An 18,923-nucleotide genomic window follows, 5' to 3' on the forward strand; every position below is an offset into this window, starting at 1 on the left:
AAGACAGGACACAATTCCTATCATAGGAAGTTGGCAATCCAGAGTCAAATGCTGTGCCCCTATTAAAAATTCAAACCTTAGGGCCTGCCCCAGTTGTCTCCTTGGCAATCAATGTGGGGGAGCGCATCCCCTTTTTGATTGACACTGGAGCAGCCAAAACTGTTTTTCGCAGCAAACATGTAAAAAGATCCCTCATGTCTAAGGATAGTATTCCATGTGTAGGAGTAGATGGTAATGAGGTTCCTACTCCTCTCACAAAGCCAATACAAATTGCATTTGCCCCAAACCAACAAATGCTAAGTCGCTTCTTAGTCAGTGACACCGCCCCTGTTAATTTGCTAGGAGCAGATTTGTTGCAGAGAATATATGCGCAGATAACATATCTTCCTGATTGTACTGTGAAGTTAAAAGGCAAACTAGGAGAAGAGGATATATGTCTCTTAGCAGCCTGTGATTATAATCCATTTCACATGTACGTGTCTACACTCTCTGAAGAGGGCGTGTCCCTTCTGCTGCAACAATTACCTGCACATCTGTGGGCCTCCGGACCTACAGATGTTGGCCATTTATCTGTCCCTCCAATGATGATAGAACGTAAACCTGGTGCTCCTTTACCTCAGAAGGCACAATATCCCCTCAGTATACAACAAACGGATGCCATCACCAAAATAGTACATGATTTTGTCAGTAATGGGGTACTAATTGAAACCACCTCTCCATGTAACACTCCCTTGTACCCCATTAAGAAAAGGGGGGAAAAAGGTCAGCCAGTGCAGTATAGAATGGTACATGATCTTAGGGCTGTTAATGAGGCTACAGTTTTTAATACCCCTGTGGTACCAAACCCACATACATTGTTGGCACAGATTCCACACAGTGCTACCCATTTTACTGTGGTGGATCTTGCAAATGCATTTTTCTCAGTTCCGTTACATCCAGATTGCAGATATCTTTTTGCTTTCACACGTGACAGGAAGCAATACACCTGGACGGTCTTACCACAAGGTGCCCATAATTCCCCCAGTATGTACAGTACTGCCTTAGCCCAGGTTTTAGCAGATTGGCCCATTCCATCTGAAGGAGTTGTCTTACTTCAATATATAGATGACTTACTTCTTTGCTGCCCGGGAGAGGAGGTGTGTAAACAAACCTCGGTGTCTCTTCTCACCTTCCTGGCTGCAAATGGCTGTAAAGCTTCCCGCAAGAAGCTTCAATTTGTTGTACCACTGTCACCTTTCTAGGGCACTGTATATCTGCTAGGATTAGACATCTCACCCCAGACCGTATAACTGCAGTTGAACAAATTCCTTTGCCTACTACTGTGGGGGCTCTGAGAATTTATTTGGGTCTAGTCTCATACTGTAGGCCTTGGATCAGAAATGCCTCTGCTCTTTTGCAACCCTTGTATGATTGTCTCACCTCTCTTCCTTTTTCATTGACAGATAAGGCCGTGGAGAACTTTCATACATTAAAATTAGTCATCAGTTCGACACCAGCATTGGGTCTACCGGACTACAATAAAGATTTCAGACTTTATTGCACTGAATGTTTTGGCCATGCTTCAGCTGTTCTCACACAAGCTAGGGCTGGCCAACAGCGTCCAGTGGCGTATTACTCTGCCAGACTCGATCCAGTGGCTAGAGGAGCGCCATCTTGTGTCCGTGCGGTAGTGGCTGTACAACTCATGCTTGACAAGAGCTCTGAGATTGTGCTCAATTATCCAATCACTGTTTTTGTCCCTCATGACATCTCGACCATTCTCACACAAGTACAGCCTAAATACCTGTCCACAGCCAGACACCTTAGACTAGAATGTGCACTACTTATGCCACCAAATGTCACCATCAAAAGGTGCACAACTTTGAATCCAGCTACGCTGCTGCCTCTGGAGGGGGGAGGGAGTAGTAGTATGAGTCATCTAGCCGAATATCTTCCTGACCTGGAAGATAAACACGACTGTCTCCAATTAATGTCCCAAGAGACAGCAGGGTTTGATCACGTGGTAGATACTCCCTTAGGAAACCCAGATTGAGAGCTCTTTGTGGATGGATCGCGGTATGGTGTCCAGGGGAAGTTTTATACTGGGTATGCAGTTGTCACTCAGCACAATACGATCAAAGCGGAATCACTGCCCTCTCACATGTCTGCACAGGAAGCTGAACTTAAGGCTCTGGAAGAGGCCTGCAGGTATGCGGAGGGAAAAACTGCAAACATCTATACAGATTCCAGGTATACTTTTGGGATCACCCATGATTATGGTCCAATTTGGAAGGCTAGAGACTTCCTTACAGCAAATGGCAAGCCAATTAAAAATGGCAAAGGGGTGAAAGCCCTAATGGACGCTCTGCTGTTGCCAACGAGGGTGGCCATTATGAAAATTAAAGGCCATTCGTCAGGAAAAACTCTTGAAGCTCGAGGAAATCATCGAGCTCATCTGGCAGCAAAAGCTGCTGCACAGAAACCCAGAGATGATCCTGTAGGGATAGCAGCAGTACAAGAGCAAATTTCCCTGCCTGTCAACTATGAAACATTTAAAACCTTACAGTCTCAAGCAACCAAAGAGGAAAAGGCAGTATGGATAGAGAAAGGAGCTGTGATGACCCCAAAAGGAACATGGCAACTTAGAGGAAAGCTGTGTTTGCCCCGTGCTTTGTTCCCAGTCACAGCCAAGGCCACTCATGGGAATACTCACCTGTCCAAAACTGCCATGACTGCTCTTGTTAATAGTCTCTGGTATGCCCCAGGATTCAGTGTAACTGCAGCCAAATTCACTCAGGCTTGTATGATTTGTGCACATCACAACATAGGAAGGACGGTAAAAAACACCTTTGAGGCACACTCCCAGGCCCGATTTCCCCTTCCAAAGACTGCAAATAGATTACATCCAACTACCCAAAGTGGGGACCTTAGAATACGTCTTGGTATGTGTAGATCTGTTTTCAGGGTGGCCAGAGGCCTATCCTGTGGCCAAAGCCACTGCACAAAACACAGCCAAGAAACTTCTGAATGAGATAGTTTGCCGGTATGGGGTCCCAGAGACAATTGAGAGTGACCGAGGTTCTCACTTTACAGGGGAGGTCATGCGTGAAATTATGGGAGCCTTGGGTATTGAACAAGCCTTCCATACTGCGTATCACCCACAAAGCAGCGGTAGAGTAGAGCGACTCGACGGCACAATTAAATCAAAAATACAGAAGGCCATGGCTGAACTGAAAAAGCCATGGACAGAGTGTCTACCCTTGGCACTTTTCTCCATCCGGTATACACCTAACCGGAAGACAGGCCTGAGTCCATATGAAGTACTCTTTGGGAATGCCCCTAGACTAGGACTCTATTTTCCATAACAACTCCAGATGCAGCATAATAGTCTTTCAAAGTACGTTATCTGTCTTACAAACAGACTGTCTAATGTGTATTCCCAAGTTTTTGCTTCTCTTCCAGATCCAAACAGCATAGAGGCAACTCATTCTCTACAACCAGGAGATTGGGTAGTGGTGAAACGACACGTGCGGAAAGTTCTAGAACCACGATTTGAGGGTCCACATCAAGTACTGTTAACCACCGCCTCTGCTGTCAAGTTGGAAGGAAAGCCTAATTGGGTCCACGCATCACACTGAAAAAAAGTACCAGAACCTCAAGTGCTGGAATGACTGCAAGGGCCGTAATATCTTTTCATGTCTTACTATTCGTTTTATATTGTACAGGGGAAAATGCACAGTCAGATCAAATCCCAAATTCCATATTTAGAACAATATTAATACAAGGGAATCAGAATACAATAACATCTCCTACAGCTTCACCCATGATTGACAAAATGGCCTTAGAGACAGGGTTTTCAGACACAAATGTATGGCTAGAATGGATCCGCTATACGGTTCTTTCCCAGAAGCGATCCAACTGCATAGCATGTGCTGCAGCTCAACCTCATTTGGGTACGGTACCTTTCCCTTTGAGTGAGGTTACCGATCCTGAGGGTTTCAAGTGTATCCTTAAGATGTACACTGAAACCATTCCCAGTAATGACACCTCCCGCTGCAGGACATTAGAATTACTCTATCCTATTGTTCATGATAAAGATCATATGGGTTTCGGTATAACGCCATACCCTGGAAATTATACCTGTTTCAATCGTAACCATACAGGCAAAGACATTGGTGTTTTCCCTCCAGGATATTGTTCCTATAACATCTATCTAAATGAGACAAGTAGTGACTCTGATGCTTACCCTGACAAATGGTTTGTCCACCAAGGTTATCAACATTCGGATATCTGGTGGTTGTGTGGAGACATGAAGCTCTGACCCAGGATACGAATGGAATGGATTGGCCAATGTACCTTGATTAAGGTGCTGATGCCATTTGTTCTATTTTCGACTCTTGAGTGGGAGCAAGTCAGTACGCAAGCCAATGTCCGGTCACGGCTAAGGAGGTCACTCCCTACATCTTTTGATTCTCATGTATACATAGATGCTATAGGAGTCCCTAGAGGAGTTCCTGATGAATTCAAGGCTAGAAACCAGATAGCTGCTGGTTTCGAATCAATACTTCCCATAATTGGCGTAAATAAAAATGTAGGATGGATTAACTATTTGTATTATAATCAACAGAGATTCGTAAATTATACCCGAGATGCAGTAAAAGGAATATCGGAACAACTGAGCTCTTCATCGGTGATGGCGTTACAGAATCGACTGGCCCTCAACATGATCCTAGCGGAAAAAGGAGGCGTCTGCAAGATGATCGGAAGTTCCTGCTGCACCTTCATTCCGAACAACACTGCCCCTGACGGAAGCATCACAAAGGCTTTGAATGGACTGACTTCTTTATCGAATGAACTAGAGGAAAACTCTGGAATCAACAACCCCATTAATTCATGGCTAGAACAGTGGTTTGGGAACTGGTCTAATGTGTTAGCCAATATGTTAATGACACTAGTGGTAGTACTTGTAGTATTGACATTAATAGGGTGTTGTGTGATTCCTTGTTTTAGAAAAATTGTTTTTAAAATGTTCAATTCAACCACACCTGCAACAACCATGTACATGCATTGTGAAACTGACAAACCTAAAGATTATTTGGAGAACCTCTTTGAGGAACGCGATTCCGTCCTAAAACAAATCAAATCTTGTTGATAGTTGCGGAATAAATAGAACCAGATGAAGGCAAACCCGAAAGGGAGTTGGGGGGACCTGGTGAAGCAATAAGGAAAGTCCAGCTCTTCGCCGTTTAGGGCGCTGGGAGAGTACCTCACATTGCTTATTCATCTTGTATCTATTTACCGCAAAAAGGAGGGATTTGTGAGAGACAAGATTTGATTTCTCCTGTAGTACACATTTGTCTCCACTAGATGGCAAAAACTCAATTAGGAGCCTCATGTACATTTTCTTTGTTCTAAGATCATTAGTGAAAGAAAGGAGGAGTTAAGTTGCTATTATTCAAATGTGCCAATCAACTCAGGAATAAAGTTAGTAAACTACTCCCTTTTTGTCACAGAGCCAATAAACTTTGTCTACCTTTTGTCTACCTCATGTTGCCTATATAAGTGTATGTAACTGTAATAAAGAGAGATATTTTCCATGATACCAGCCTGCATTGGTCTCAGAGAGAAAGCTGTATGAGCTCATACTTATAATTCTAATTGATTTGGAGCCACACAAAAGAAGAAGTTGTGTCGTAGAATTTGCGACGACACCCCCTACAGTCAGAGGGAAAACTTTTCTCTCCGTCTGAGTGTAAGGGGCTGTCTGAGACAGTGGAGCATTTGGCTCCCCTGTTTTGGCCAGCCCCCTACAGTCAGAGGGAAAATTTTTCTCTCCGTGTGAGTGTAAGGGGCTGTCTGAGACAGCGGAGCATTTGTCTTCCCTGTTTTGGCCAGCCCCCTATGGTATACGGTAGACATAGCATAGAACATGGATGTTTTATTTAAAGAACAATTCCTAACTTTCCTTTTTTTTTTCCTACGGAAGTGCCAGCAGCGCTCGGGAGCCTGACCAACCTCCTGAGGCGGAACTGGAACAGATCGCCAGCGCCAGCCCTCCTGTCCCTCATGCATCGGCTCAGGATAATCCGGGTCCCCTACCGGGTCCCTCCGCTCAACAGAGGCTCTTAGGTTTTCGTCAAAATTTGAGAGCCCTGGTGAGCGGGCAGAGATCCGGTAGGCCAAATCGAGCTGATTATGCGAACCTTGTAGAGGTCGTTTCCGACGCTCTAGAAGGTTTTGCCCAACATCAGATGGAGTTTGGTGCTGACTTGATTCGCCGCTGGGAGGGGGCAGAGTCGGCATTTCAACGCAGCCCAAACTACCATTATGGGCTAAGCATGATCAGTTTGATGGACTCAATGACGCCCGAGCAGTTGCATGAGTTTAAGATCATGCTAGAGAACGGGTCATGGGACATGGGAAATCATGCACCGCCCCCAACCCCCCCCCACCCCCATCCCACACCAGTGGCCAGTACCGCCAACCTTCCCCCCCCCCCCCCCCCCGAGCATGTGTTTCCTTCTGCTTCTTTTTCTTCTCCTGCCCCGTATTTTCCTCCTACTTCTTTTCAACCTCCCTCCACCTCTACACATGCTCGGGTCCCCTCCTCCTCAGACCCTTCCTTTCTCCACACCCCGCAATTACGCCCTGCATCCTTTCCTGTGGCCCGTAGTTTCACCTCAGTGGATCGCCAGGACAGGGGGGCTACCATTGCCAGCCCCAGAGCATCGAGTCCACGACAGTCCACCTCCCCTCACAGTTTTGAAATCTTATAAAACTAAATTATGTTTATATTTATTTTATTTATTTACTGTATTAAAAATAATTTTTTTTTTATAGTTTACTGCACTGTGTCTGTGTTTTTATTGTCCTGTACATGGTATCCTTGGCACAACATCTGTGTTGAAATTAAAACTACCCTAGTCTCACTACTGTGCGTTTATTTACCAACACCCTTGGTAGTTTGTATATCAAAACAGCATTAGTGCCAATGTCGTAAGATCCATTAAAAGCTGACCATCAATAATGAGCTATCTTTTGGCTCTTTATCGATCGTAGACCCTATAATTGGCACATGAACAAGCAAATGCTTGTTCATTGTTCAATCTTGTGCCCTTTCATATGAGTCCTTGTGGGAGTCACGGTCCATCAGCATCATCAGGAATTCATTAATAAATTGTGATTTTAACGTTTAATGATTTCCCGATGACGCTAATATAATTAGTGTGATTACCACAAGGGACACGCAAGGGACATACAGTTTTTAAAGGGGTATTCATATAGATAATGGGGGGATTTCACTTGAATATGCCCCCATTGTCTGATAGGTGTGGGTAACATTGGTAGGACCCGCACCTATATCGAGAACGGAGCGGGGAGCACTGTTGCTGTAGGACAAGAAATTTCCCATGGTATGTCCACCACCAAACGCTAATCCCCGCCTCTCCCATAGAAATTAATGGAGGGCAGCAGCGCAGTGCGACCTCATCTACTTTTTTGGCTTCGTTCTCAATATATGTGAGGGTACCAGCTGTGGGACCTGCACCTATAAGACAATGTAGGCATATCTTAAAGTGGTATGCCCCCATTGTATGAGATGAGAAAACCCCTTTAAGGCCTCTTGCACACGGCTGTATGCCCCAAGAGACATACAGTCCGTGAGCGGGCCATATGTCCCGTAGTGGCATTGATCGTGCACACGAGAGTACACAGCATCATAGTGTACAATCATGCTGTGCAAGTTGAGCTGCCCGCGGGGATATAGTCTTGCACTGATAGATCATATGAGTGCGGGACAATAGCCCAGTTTGCGGCACAACATGGTCAGCATCATGATGCTCTGTACTCCCGTACGTGCTATCAATGACGATCAGGGACATATGGCCCGCTAACGAACACTATACATCTTTAAGTGCATGTAGTCGTGTACAAGAGTCCGAAAGGTGTGGTCCATTATCAAAGTCAGACCAGCTTTGGAACTTCAACAAGATAGCCCTGGAGAAATATAGGAGCATTACAACCCTATAGATCTGAATACATGAAGATGGAACCTAGAAAGGCTTTTCATTCCAAAACGGATCTGCTAAACGGATGACAAAACAGAAACCAACGTGACAAACGGATCCGTAATACAGACGGATCCGTACAAACGGATCAGCCTGAATGGCTTCCGTTTGGCTCTGTTTAGTCAGTTTATTGACGGATCCGTTTGAAATGCCCTTCAAACGGATCCGAGAAACGCTAGTGTGAAAGTAGCCTAAAATGGAAAATCTGCCAAAAAGTGAAATTCTGAAATTTCATCTACATTTTCCTTTAATTCTTGTGGAACACCTAAAGGGTTAACAAAGTTTGTAGAATCAGTTTTGAATACCTTGAGGGGTGTAGTTTCTTAAAAAATTTAAGATTTGCTTCTAAACTTCTAAGGCTAGTTTCACACTAGCAGCAGGGGAGTCCGGCAGGCTGTTCCGGAGGGTGAAAAGCCTGTCGGATCCATCCTGCCACGAGTTCACGTGTGCCAGACTATAATGGGAGCGGGGCAGAGTTCCTGGGGCAGCACGGCAGCGCATGGCGAGAGGCAGCCGGACTAAAAGTACTGCATGTCATACTTTTAGTCCGGCTGCCTCTCACCGTGCGCTGCCGTGCTGCCACCGGTACTCTGCCCCCCCGCACCCATTATAATCAATGGGGATGGAGTGGCAGTCCGGGGGCACACGTGAACTAGCGGCAGGACGGATCCGACAGGCTTTTCACCCACTGGAACAGCCGGCCGGACTCCCCTGCGCGCTAATGTGAAAATGTCATTTACAATATGATTCAAACATGAAGTAGGCATATGGGAAATGTAAAGTAATAACTATTTTAGGAGGTATCACTATCTGTTTTAAGAGCAGAGAAATATAAATTGTGAAAATTTTTGGTAAATTTTGTATTTTTCATAAATAAAAATGAAATATTTGGACTCAAATTTACCACTGTCATGAAGTACAATATGTGACGAGAAAACAATCTCAGAATGGCTTTAATAAGTAAAAGTGTTTTAAAGTTATCACCACATAAAGTGACACTGGTCAGATTTGCAAAATGTGGCTTGGTCCTGAAGGTAAAATGTAGCTTGGTCTTGAAGGGGTTAAATGGGTTGTCCAGCCTGGCAGTAAACTTAATGAATGCCTGGAAAGTGCTGCCAATCACAGGCCTCAGTGGTCACATACACTATAATGCATATGGATGTGTCTAGGACTTTGCTGCAGGCTTTGCCAAGGGTGAAATCTGCGCTGGAAATCTACAGCATAAAGTGACATGATGCAGATTTAAAATCCGCACCACAGGTCGATCTACACTGCAGATTTATTTTCAGTGTGGGGATGACATTTTATAACAACACATTCATTCTACTGTCACTATAAAATACTGCGTATGATGCCATGTAAACTTTCAGTTGCAAATACACAGTGAGAGGCATTTATAAAACCTTTTATAGAAGAAAATAGCTTCTGGTCCGCGCTTCTCCCAGCAAAAACGGAGCCACCTGTGCACACAGGAAAATGTATTTCTCACAGGCAGACGCCCTTTTCCTCGCTCCACGCTGCCCAGCAGAGTCTCATGCACTCCAGCACCTTCAAAGAAACGGCAACATAGTGCAGCATCCACGGTACTTTTAAATGAAAATCTATTTATTGTACTCACAAACAAGCACTTGAAATCAGCATTAAAATGTCTGGTCAGTCCTTTGTCCGCCCGACCCGGGTTTCACCCAATGGCTTTGTCAGGGGCATATCACCGGCACCTATTTATGTCCTCCATTAAACACTTCTGTGTCAAAACCTCCTGTGTCGGGGGTCAAACTTTTTTTTTTTTTTTTTTTTTTTTGCCGGACAATTGGGTTACTAGCCTCTATCATATAGCATGCAACACATACAAATAACACACAGATATTAATGTTATAAAATCGAACATAATTCTTTCATAAAATTCTTCTATAAAAAAAACTTTTTTTTTTAAATATTATATTATCTAAAATTCATAAATAGAAAAAACTATACTTATTCACAGTTTTCAAGCTATTACCGTTTCCTACTTCTTTAGCTATATTGTAACCTATTAGGGTGATGATTATAAACTACCTATCTAAAATCCTACATAGCTGCTCTGATATCCCAATCAATATTCAACCCATTTGGTTGGAGGGTGCCCATGTCATAAATCCACTGCGCTTCTTTTTTATTTATCTGTTTGACAGGGTCCCCGCCCCTCCAATGTTTCACAACCCGTTCCACAGCCCTGAATTTCACACCAAAAGTTGTTTTTTTATGAAAGCTTTTAAAATGTGCCAAGACACTATGGGCCAGATTTACCATGACTCTGACAGCTCACTCCACTTTCACATATGGCTAAAGTCAGTTTTAGCCAAGTCAGATTTATGATCGGCCCTTTAAGACTGTAATAAATGTGGTTTGATGGTAGCAGTTTATCCGTCAGTAAGCAGCTTTACAAAAGTCGCACATCTTTACGAAAAAGTTGCAAGTTTTTATGAAAAAGTCTCATAAGATAAGCATGGTCCTCACTGGAGTGAAATTGCAACTTTTTTGCGACTTTTTAAATAGTCCCAATAGTAAATCTGTCTAGAGATTCATTTACATAAGAAAACACGCCCACTTTCAGAAAACTGACGAGCATAGTGCAGGGCAGAAAAAAGTAGCAAATTTGTGCGCAGTTTTAGCGTTTGCGCATTTTTTGGGGACTTTTTCACTCCATTATTCTGACCTGAGCTAATGATAAATCTGGCCCTATGTGTCTCCAAACCTCTCTTTATGTTACCAATATGTTCACTTACTTTGATTTTTAATTTTCGTAAGGTTCTCCCTACATATTGCCCACAACCGCAGGGGCACTCTAGAACATACCGTATTTTCCGGTGTATAAGACGACTTTCTAACACTAGAAATTATTTTCAAAAGTCGGGGGTCGTCTTATACGCTGGGTATATTCAGATCCGATGGTATATTCTAACCCCCAGGCGTTCCCATGGTGACGGGGATGCTTGCCTGGGGGTTAGAATATAATGGCCCCCGCCGCTCAGAGGAGTATACATTTATTACCGGTAACTGTAATCCGTAACTTTAACTTTAAATTAGCGCTCATCTCTTTACTAGGGTGTCTTACTCTCAGCTCTGGTAACAGGCAGTGCGGGCGGCGCTTACTCACTGACGTCATGCGTATGCTCCTCCCATTAGGCGGCGCAGGCACGTGACGTCAGTGAGTGAGCACAGCCCACACTGCCTGTTACCGGAGCCGAGAGTAAGGTACCCTAATAAAGAGATGAGCGTTGATTTAAAGTTAAAGTTACAGATTACAGTTAAAAAAATGTCGGGGAGGGGGCTCTGTGGATGGCACTGTTATGGGGGGGGGGGAATCTGTAGATGGCACTATTTAGGGGGATCTGTGGATGGCACGGTTATTGGGAGGGGGAATCTGTTTAGGAGAGATCTGTGGATGGAACTTTTATGGGGAGGGGGTATCTGTGGATGGCACTGTTTAGGGGGATCTGTGGATGACACATATAGGTAGCATAAGATGCTATATAGTGTCATCCATAGATCCCCCATAGCAGTGTCATCCACTGATCCCCCTCCCCATAACAGTGTCATCCACTGATCCCCCCTCCCCATAGCAGTGTCATCCACTGATCCCCCCTCCCCATAGCAGTGTCATCCACTGATCCCCCCTCCCCATAGCAGTGTCATCCACTGATCCCCCCTCCCCATAGCAGTGTCATCCACTGATCCCCCCTCCCCATAGCAGTGTCATCCACTGATCCCCCCTCCCCATAACAATGCCATTGACAGATCCCAGTCAGTTCCCTGGACTGGAGAATATCGTCTTGAAGACAGGGAGGGCTGGGCATTCAGGGGTAGTCTTATACAGCGAGTATAGCCCAAAACCTTTATTTTAAATGGAAAATTTAGGGGGTAGACTTATACGCCCAGTCGTCTTATACGCCGGAAAATACGGTAGATCACACCTGCGGTTTCACAAGACATATTACCCTTAATTTTAAACTCCTATTTATTCACTACAGACACAAGTTTATTTTCATTCAGGATTCTCTTGTTCTCCTTATCCCTATTCTTGCAGCCAATAGAAAAGCCACACCACGTGAACCGGTCAGTCTCTTTGGTGGTCTTAGTTTGTTTTACCATACAGCTGTGGACGATTTTATTTCTTGAAACGGGTACCCTTTTAAAAATAAATGTTTTTTTGGAGGGGGGCTAAGTCACCAATGACAGAGTCATTTTGAAGATGTTCCAATTTTTTATTATTATTTTTTTTAATCTCTGGACAAGCTGAGGAATATGTTGTTAAAAATGCATATTTGTATCGATTGTTTTCCTGATTGTTGGTTTTCATAGTTGCTACTTTGTTTTCTCTAGTATCGGTACTTTCCCTGACTTCCTCTCTCTGCCTTTCTAATAAATCTACTGCAAATCCCTTTTCCTTAAACCTTTCCAGGATAACTTCACTTTGTGCATTATAGCCCTCCAATTTTGTACAATTCCGTTTTATACGTTGGAATTGGTCTTTTGGGATTTTTTTTAATCCATGGGTTGTAGTGACAGCTACTGCTATCAATGTAGCTATTCCTATCAGTGGCTTTGAAATAGGTAATAGTTTGTATCTCACCTTGATGAAGGGAGATTTCCAGATCTAAAAACTGCACTTTTTCTTTACTGATAATTTCTGTGAAAACAATGTTCCAGATATTGTCATTAATGTATACTAGGAATTCCAGACCAGACATTTTAATGCTGATTTCAAGTGCTTGTTTGTGAGTACAATAAATAGATTTTCATTTAAAAGTACCGTGGATGCTGCACTATGTTGCCGTTTCTTTGAAGGTGCTGGAGTGCATGAGACTCTGCTGGGCAGCGTGGAGCGAGGAAAAGGGCGTCTGCCTGTGAGAAATAAATTTTCCTGTGCGCACAGGTGGCTACGTTTTTGCTGGGAGAAGCGCGGACCAGAAGCTATTTTCTTCTATTATTACATACAGGGGAGAGGACCGGCTTCTGTCATCTGGACTGCTGCTATTACTAACCTTTTGGGGTATACACGGACTACAGGTTTTCACTGTTGCTTTGTTTTATAAAACCTTTTATGCCATCATATCATAAAAAGATGTACCCTATTTTTCAGACTATAAGACGCATCACCCTGAGATCAGACCCTTATCAGCCACAAATCAGACCATGAGCCTCAGCTCAGATCTCCATTAGCCTCAGCTCAGACCCCGCCATCAGCCTCAGATCGGACCCCGCCATCAGCCTCAGATCGGACCCCGCCATCAGCCTCAGATCGGACCCCGCCATCAGCCTCAGATCGGACCCCGCCATCAGCCTCAGATCGGACCCCGCCATCAGCCTCAGATCGGACCCCGCCATCAGCCTCAGATCGGACCCCGCCATCAGATGTCAGATCAGACATTAAAGTTAAAAAACTTACCTCTCCTGCTGCCACTCTGCAGATCCACTCACCCTCCCTGGTCTTCTTACGGCCTGCACTGCACTGTGACCTGACATCGCACAGCATCAGGTCATAGTGTGCTCCTACATGCACTACGTCCTGATGCTGTATGCAGTCAGGACAGAGTGCAGAGCAGAACCTGGAAGATGATCAGGGAGGGCAAGTAGAGCCAGCACAGCGCTTATCTCACCACTCCCCACACCTCCTGCATGCTGATGACAACTTCCATAATGGAAGCGTTCATTAGCATTCGGACTATAAGACGCAGTGCCACTTTTCCCCCACTTTTGGGGGGGGAAAAGTGCATCTTATAGTTTAAAAAATACATTAAATTAGGGAACACACCCAATTATTTGTGATTTTTTTTAAAAGTGGTAAGAAAAGTGAGCAAGGTTTATTGAGAGGGGGCATGGCCTCCACAGCCTAAAAATGTACTCTCATTTATGTCAGAAATTTACATAAATGATAGTTCAAATCTATGCCAGCTCATAAGTGAAGTAGATTTAAACTTCTGGTGTACGGACTGCCTGATGGACACTAACACTGGCATTTGTAACACCAATTTTGGTTATCTCTGTTTTATTGGTTCTACCACCTTTTCCTGTTGGGATTCCTCAGGGAAACCCTGTTGGGTGCTCTATCAGCAGGTCTGGTTTTGGAAAACTGATGACATACAGTACAGATGCATCCCTACTTTAGGGCATTTTCCATCTACAAAACAGAAGAAAGTAACGTGTTGCATTTTTTAAATACAGCCATATTGTACACTCCTATGTATACAGCCTCATAGATTGGGTTAAACTACATACTACAGATAAGAAAAAAATACGGATGCAAGGCCTTATTTAACCGGCTGAAATGTAAGCAAATTATAGCATCCATATTACAGCCATAAATATTGGCCTGACCAGGAGTCTAATGATCCGAACTTACAGCATCATAGATTGTACTGTTGGTTATCAGTAGAGCTTTCCAGCTTTAATATGTAAAGTAAAATATGCCCACATTAAACCCGTCTGAATAAGGCATGAAAACATGAAAGTGGCCAGATCCTCCTAAATGAGATAGATATGGCACAAGTTTACCTAGTGCTCAGATGCCTCTTTAAGCTACTTTCACACTAGCGTTTTAGTTTTCCGGTATTGAGATCAGTCATAGGGGCTCAATACCGCAAATGGGGAAAAAAACTTAACTGAACAGAACGGAGTGCTCCAAAATGCATTCCGTTCTCATACCAGAGAGCAAACCGCAGCATGCTACAGTTTGCTTTCCGTTTTGGGATGCGGAGCAAGATGGAAACATCATGACCCACAATGCAAGTCAATGGGGATGGATCAGTTTTCTCTGACAATAGAAAACGGATCCGTCCTCCTTTGACTTTCAATGGCGTTCATGACGGATCCGTCTTGGCAATGTTAAAGATAATACAACTGGATCCGTTCATAACGGATGCAGATAGTTGTATTATCAGTAACGGAAGCGTTTTTGCTGAACCCTGCTAGATCCATTAAAAACGTTAGTGTGAAAGTAGCCTGAGTTAGATATTGCTACAGAGGCTTCTTGGAGCACAGCACACAATATAAGGGTAAATGGTGACACCTAATGGTCACAAATTAAATATACACTGCCTGTCGCCACGTGGATTAACTAAGCAAATAGTTATGAGCCTCCTATTGGATAATGACTGCATGGGCGATTATCTTTCAGGTGGCAACAAGTTATTTAACCCCAACTGGTGCAATGAGTTGCTTCTCATTTCTTAAACAACCATGTCGAAAGACACATCTCGTGGTTGTGGAAAAGATGTTAGTCTGTTTGAGAAGGGTCAAATCATTGGCATGCATCAAGCAGAGAAAACATCTAAGGAGATTGCAGAAACTACTAAAATTGGGTTAAGAACTGTCCAACGCATTATTAAAAACTGGAAGGATAGTGGGGACCTATCATATTCGAGGAAGAAATGTGGATGGAAAAAAATCCTCAATGATCGTGATCGGCGATCACTTAAACATTTGGTGAAATCAAATCGAAGAAAAACAACAGTAGAACTCAGGGCTATGTTAAATAGTGAAAGTAAGAGCATTTCCACATGCACAATGTGAAGGGAACTCAAGGGATTTGGACTGAACAGCTATGTAGCCGTAAGAAAACCACTAATCAGTGAGGCAAACCAGAGAAAAAGGCTTCAATTTGCTAGGGAGCATAAAGATTGGACTCTGGAGCAATGGAAGAAGGTCATGTGGACTGATGAGTCCAGATTTACCCTGTTCTAGAGTGATGGGTGCATCAGGGTAAGAAAAGAGGCAGATGAAGTGATGCACCCATCATGCCTAGTGCCTACTGTACAAGCCTGTAGGGACAGTGCTATGATCTGGGGTTGCTGTAGTTGGTCAGGTCTAGGTTCAGCAACAGTATGTGCTCCAAGAATGAGGTCAGCTGACTACCTGAACATACTGAATGACCAGGTTATTCCATCAATGGATTTTATCTTCCCTGATGGCACAGGCATATTCCAAAATGAGAAAAATGGAAAAAAGCGGCTGGCACTCGCTATGTGGTTTCACATCAAACAACAATTTATTATAACTATACCGTTAATACAATACATATGATCTAAAAAATAATGATTAAAAAATACCCTAAAAAATAAATAAAATACAATATATACTGTTATGTTGGGTCACAAACCGCACCAAAATAAAGTCTCTTAAGAAAGTGTGTATTTCTTTGCCTGTTTAGGCAGTATGTGTCCAATTCAATATAACAAGGATACTGTCTCTTTAAATGAAAGATGAAGCCAAGTCCACAAGCTATGTTAATTACTGCTGGGGGATAGTATCACCCGCTCTGTATTTCTCTTCAGCAGTTCTTACATAAGTAAGTCTTGTAGCTTTCGGTTTTAAGATATATAATCGATTTGTAGGGTAATTGTTTGGCTTACCCACCCAGACGAATCTCCAGCCGTCTGTTTAAGCCGCTTCTGCTCGCTCTCGGCGTCCTCGCTCTCCGGCGTTTGACATGTGATGTACCAGAGTTATCGCGGGATTTGGAAGTTTCAGTCCGAAGATCTGATGAGAGGGTAGCTACTGAGGAAGAGGATTGAAGTCCTCGAAACGCGTTTAGCGTTATATCCCTGCCAACAACAAGCTTCTGGATATGATCGACGAAATTTTAATTATTTTCTACAAGTGGAGCGCTCCATTTTTACATCTACTCTGCAGCTCTCATCAGATCTTCGGACTGAAACTTCCAAATCCCGCGATAACTCTGGTACATCACATGTCAAACGCCGGAGAGCGAGGACGCCGAGAGCAAGCAGAAGCGGCTTAAACAGACGGCTGGAGATTCGTCTGGGTGGGTAAGCCAAACAATTACCCTACAAATCGATTATATATCTTAAAACCGAAAGCTACAAGACTTACTTATGTAAGAACTGCTGAAGAGAAATACAGAGCGGGTGATACTATCCCCCAGCAGTAATTAACATAGCTTGTGGACTTGGCTTCATCTTTCATTTAAAGAGACAGTATCCTTGTTATATTGAATTGGACACATACTGCCTAAACAGGCAAAGAAATACACACTTTCTTAAGAGACTTTATTTTGGTGCGGTTTGTGACCCAACATAACAGTATATATTGTATTTTATTATTTATTTTTTAGGGGATTTTTTAATCATTATTTTTTAGATCATATGTATTGTATTAACGGTATAGTTATAATAAATTGTTGTTTGATGTGAAACCACATAGCGAGTGCCAGCCGCTTTTTTCCATTTTTCTTATCCCTTTGGACTGTTTGAGTGAGCAGTCTTTCGGCTAGAGCACCCCTACCTTACTGAGGAGGGTGGTGAGCTATCCACATATCTTTCCAGTTTTCATATTCCAAGATGACAATGCCAGGATTCATCTGGCTCAAATTGTGAAAGAGTGGTTCAGAGAGCATGATACATCATTTTCACACATGGATTGGCCACCATAGAGTCCAGACCAAGTTAACCCCATTGAATCTTTGGGATGTGCTGGAGAAGGCTTTGCACAGCAGTCAAACTCTACTATCATCAATGCAAGATCTTGGTGAAAAATGTATGCAACACTGGATGGAAATAAATCTTGCGACATTGCAGAAGCTCATCGAAACAATGCCACAGCGAATGCGTGCCGTAATCAAAGCTAAAGGCGGTGCAACTAAATATTTTTGGTGGTGACTTTTTTGGGATGGGCAGTGTGTATTTATATATATTGTGGTAATGTGCTGGAGGGTGTGTTGTCCCACTTCAGGTACCTCAGATGGGTGGGACAGATAAAATCCAGAGAGTGGCAGTAGTCTCAGCAAAGCACAGTTTGCTGAGACATTTTTGTATACATTTTCTAGGCTGGATTTTACTTGGACTGGTGGCTAGGCTTGGTAAAGGGAGTTCCCAGTCCACACCCTTCCAGTATGGGTTTTCCTTTCTACCTGAGGTGATCGCAGGGGAGGCCTGCTGTAATCAGGCTGGCATAAAGCGCCTCAGAGTAGGTCAGTCTGAGGAGGGAGAGCGAGACTGTTTTGTGAAGCAGAGGCTCTGTGTGTGGTCTCAGTCAGGAGACCACTGCACCGATGACATCACCTCTAAACCCGAAAGAGAAGACGTCATCTGCGCAGGCGCACTGAGGAAGTGCTGAGGAAGCGATCGTCCTTCTCTCAGAGCGCCTGCGCCAAATGAAGACACGTAAGGCGCAGGCGCGGGATTTGAATTGCAGACAGGGCCAGCTGGAGGAGGAGAGCGCTCGCTGGCCCTGTCAATCAACTGGAGGAGGGGGCGTTTTTTTAAAAGAAGGATGCGGCGGCTACCAGCAAGTAGACGCCCTACTTGCTGGTAGTGAAGTCATTTGCATATTTTAAACGCTCGATTTTTAATAGAACAAAGCCACAGAACAAGTTAAGAGCCCTATATAGGGAATAGTCGTACAATAAGGATTTTAATATGCCAAAAAAAGATAAATGAGTTTTGGGGGGTGACAGAAGCCCTTTAAGGTTAAAAAAAAGTTTATAACAGGATGAAAAGGGCCACATGTCACTTTCTACAAAAATAAAAAATTTTGCTATGCCTTTCTCACTCTGATAAGACATTTTTCATAGACTGCTGTCTTCCATGGAGGATGTTTCATCATAAATTAGGCCCAATTTTATCATGAGTCAGACCCAATTTGTTAATGCTAAATATCGCAAAATGTTTGCACAAATAAGCTCAAAAAGTCGAAAACCCTGATTTTATTACTTTTTTTTTAAGCCAGAATTCTGAAGTTCTGAAGTTTTTAGACCCAACACGCAACCTGTTGGTAGTTATGGGCTTGTTTCTAAAACAGTATGGGCATTAAACCATTATACATGGATTGATGCATCAGAAAAAAGTTGCTTCCTTTGTAAGCCTGGTGTGTCAGGCTTTT

At 43.5% G+C, this 18,923-nt stretch overlaps 1 protein-coding gene across 3 annotated transcripts in view; it reads right to left on the reverse strand.

Moving 5' to 3' along the window:
- Positions 1-18,923, reverse strand: part of EPM2A (EPM2A glucan phosphatase, laforin) — a 125,603-nt gene that overhangs the window by 90,895 nt on the left and 15,785 nt on the right. Inside the window, exon 1 of one of the 3 annotated variants that reach the window (XM_044290001.1) lies at positions 16,440-16,483. The exons of the other annotated variants lie outside the window; for them this stretch is intronic. The gene's annotated coding sequence lies outside the window, so the exon portion shown is untranslated. Of the gene's footprint in view, positions 1-16,439; positions 16,484-18,923 lie in introns of those variants that run through there. 3 annotated transcript variants of the gene reach the window in all.

The sequence above is a fragment of the Bufo gargarizans genome, chromosome 4, assembly GCF_014858855.1.
Source record: "Bufo gargarizans isolate SCDJY-AF-19 chromosome 4, ASM1485885v1, whole genome shotgun sequence".
Classification (NCBI taxonomy): Eukaryota; Metazoa; Chordata; class Amphibia; order Anura; family Bufonidae; genus Bufo; species Bufo gargarizans.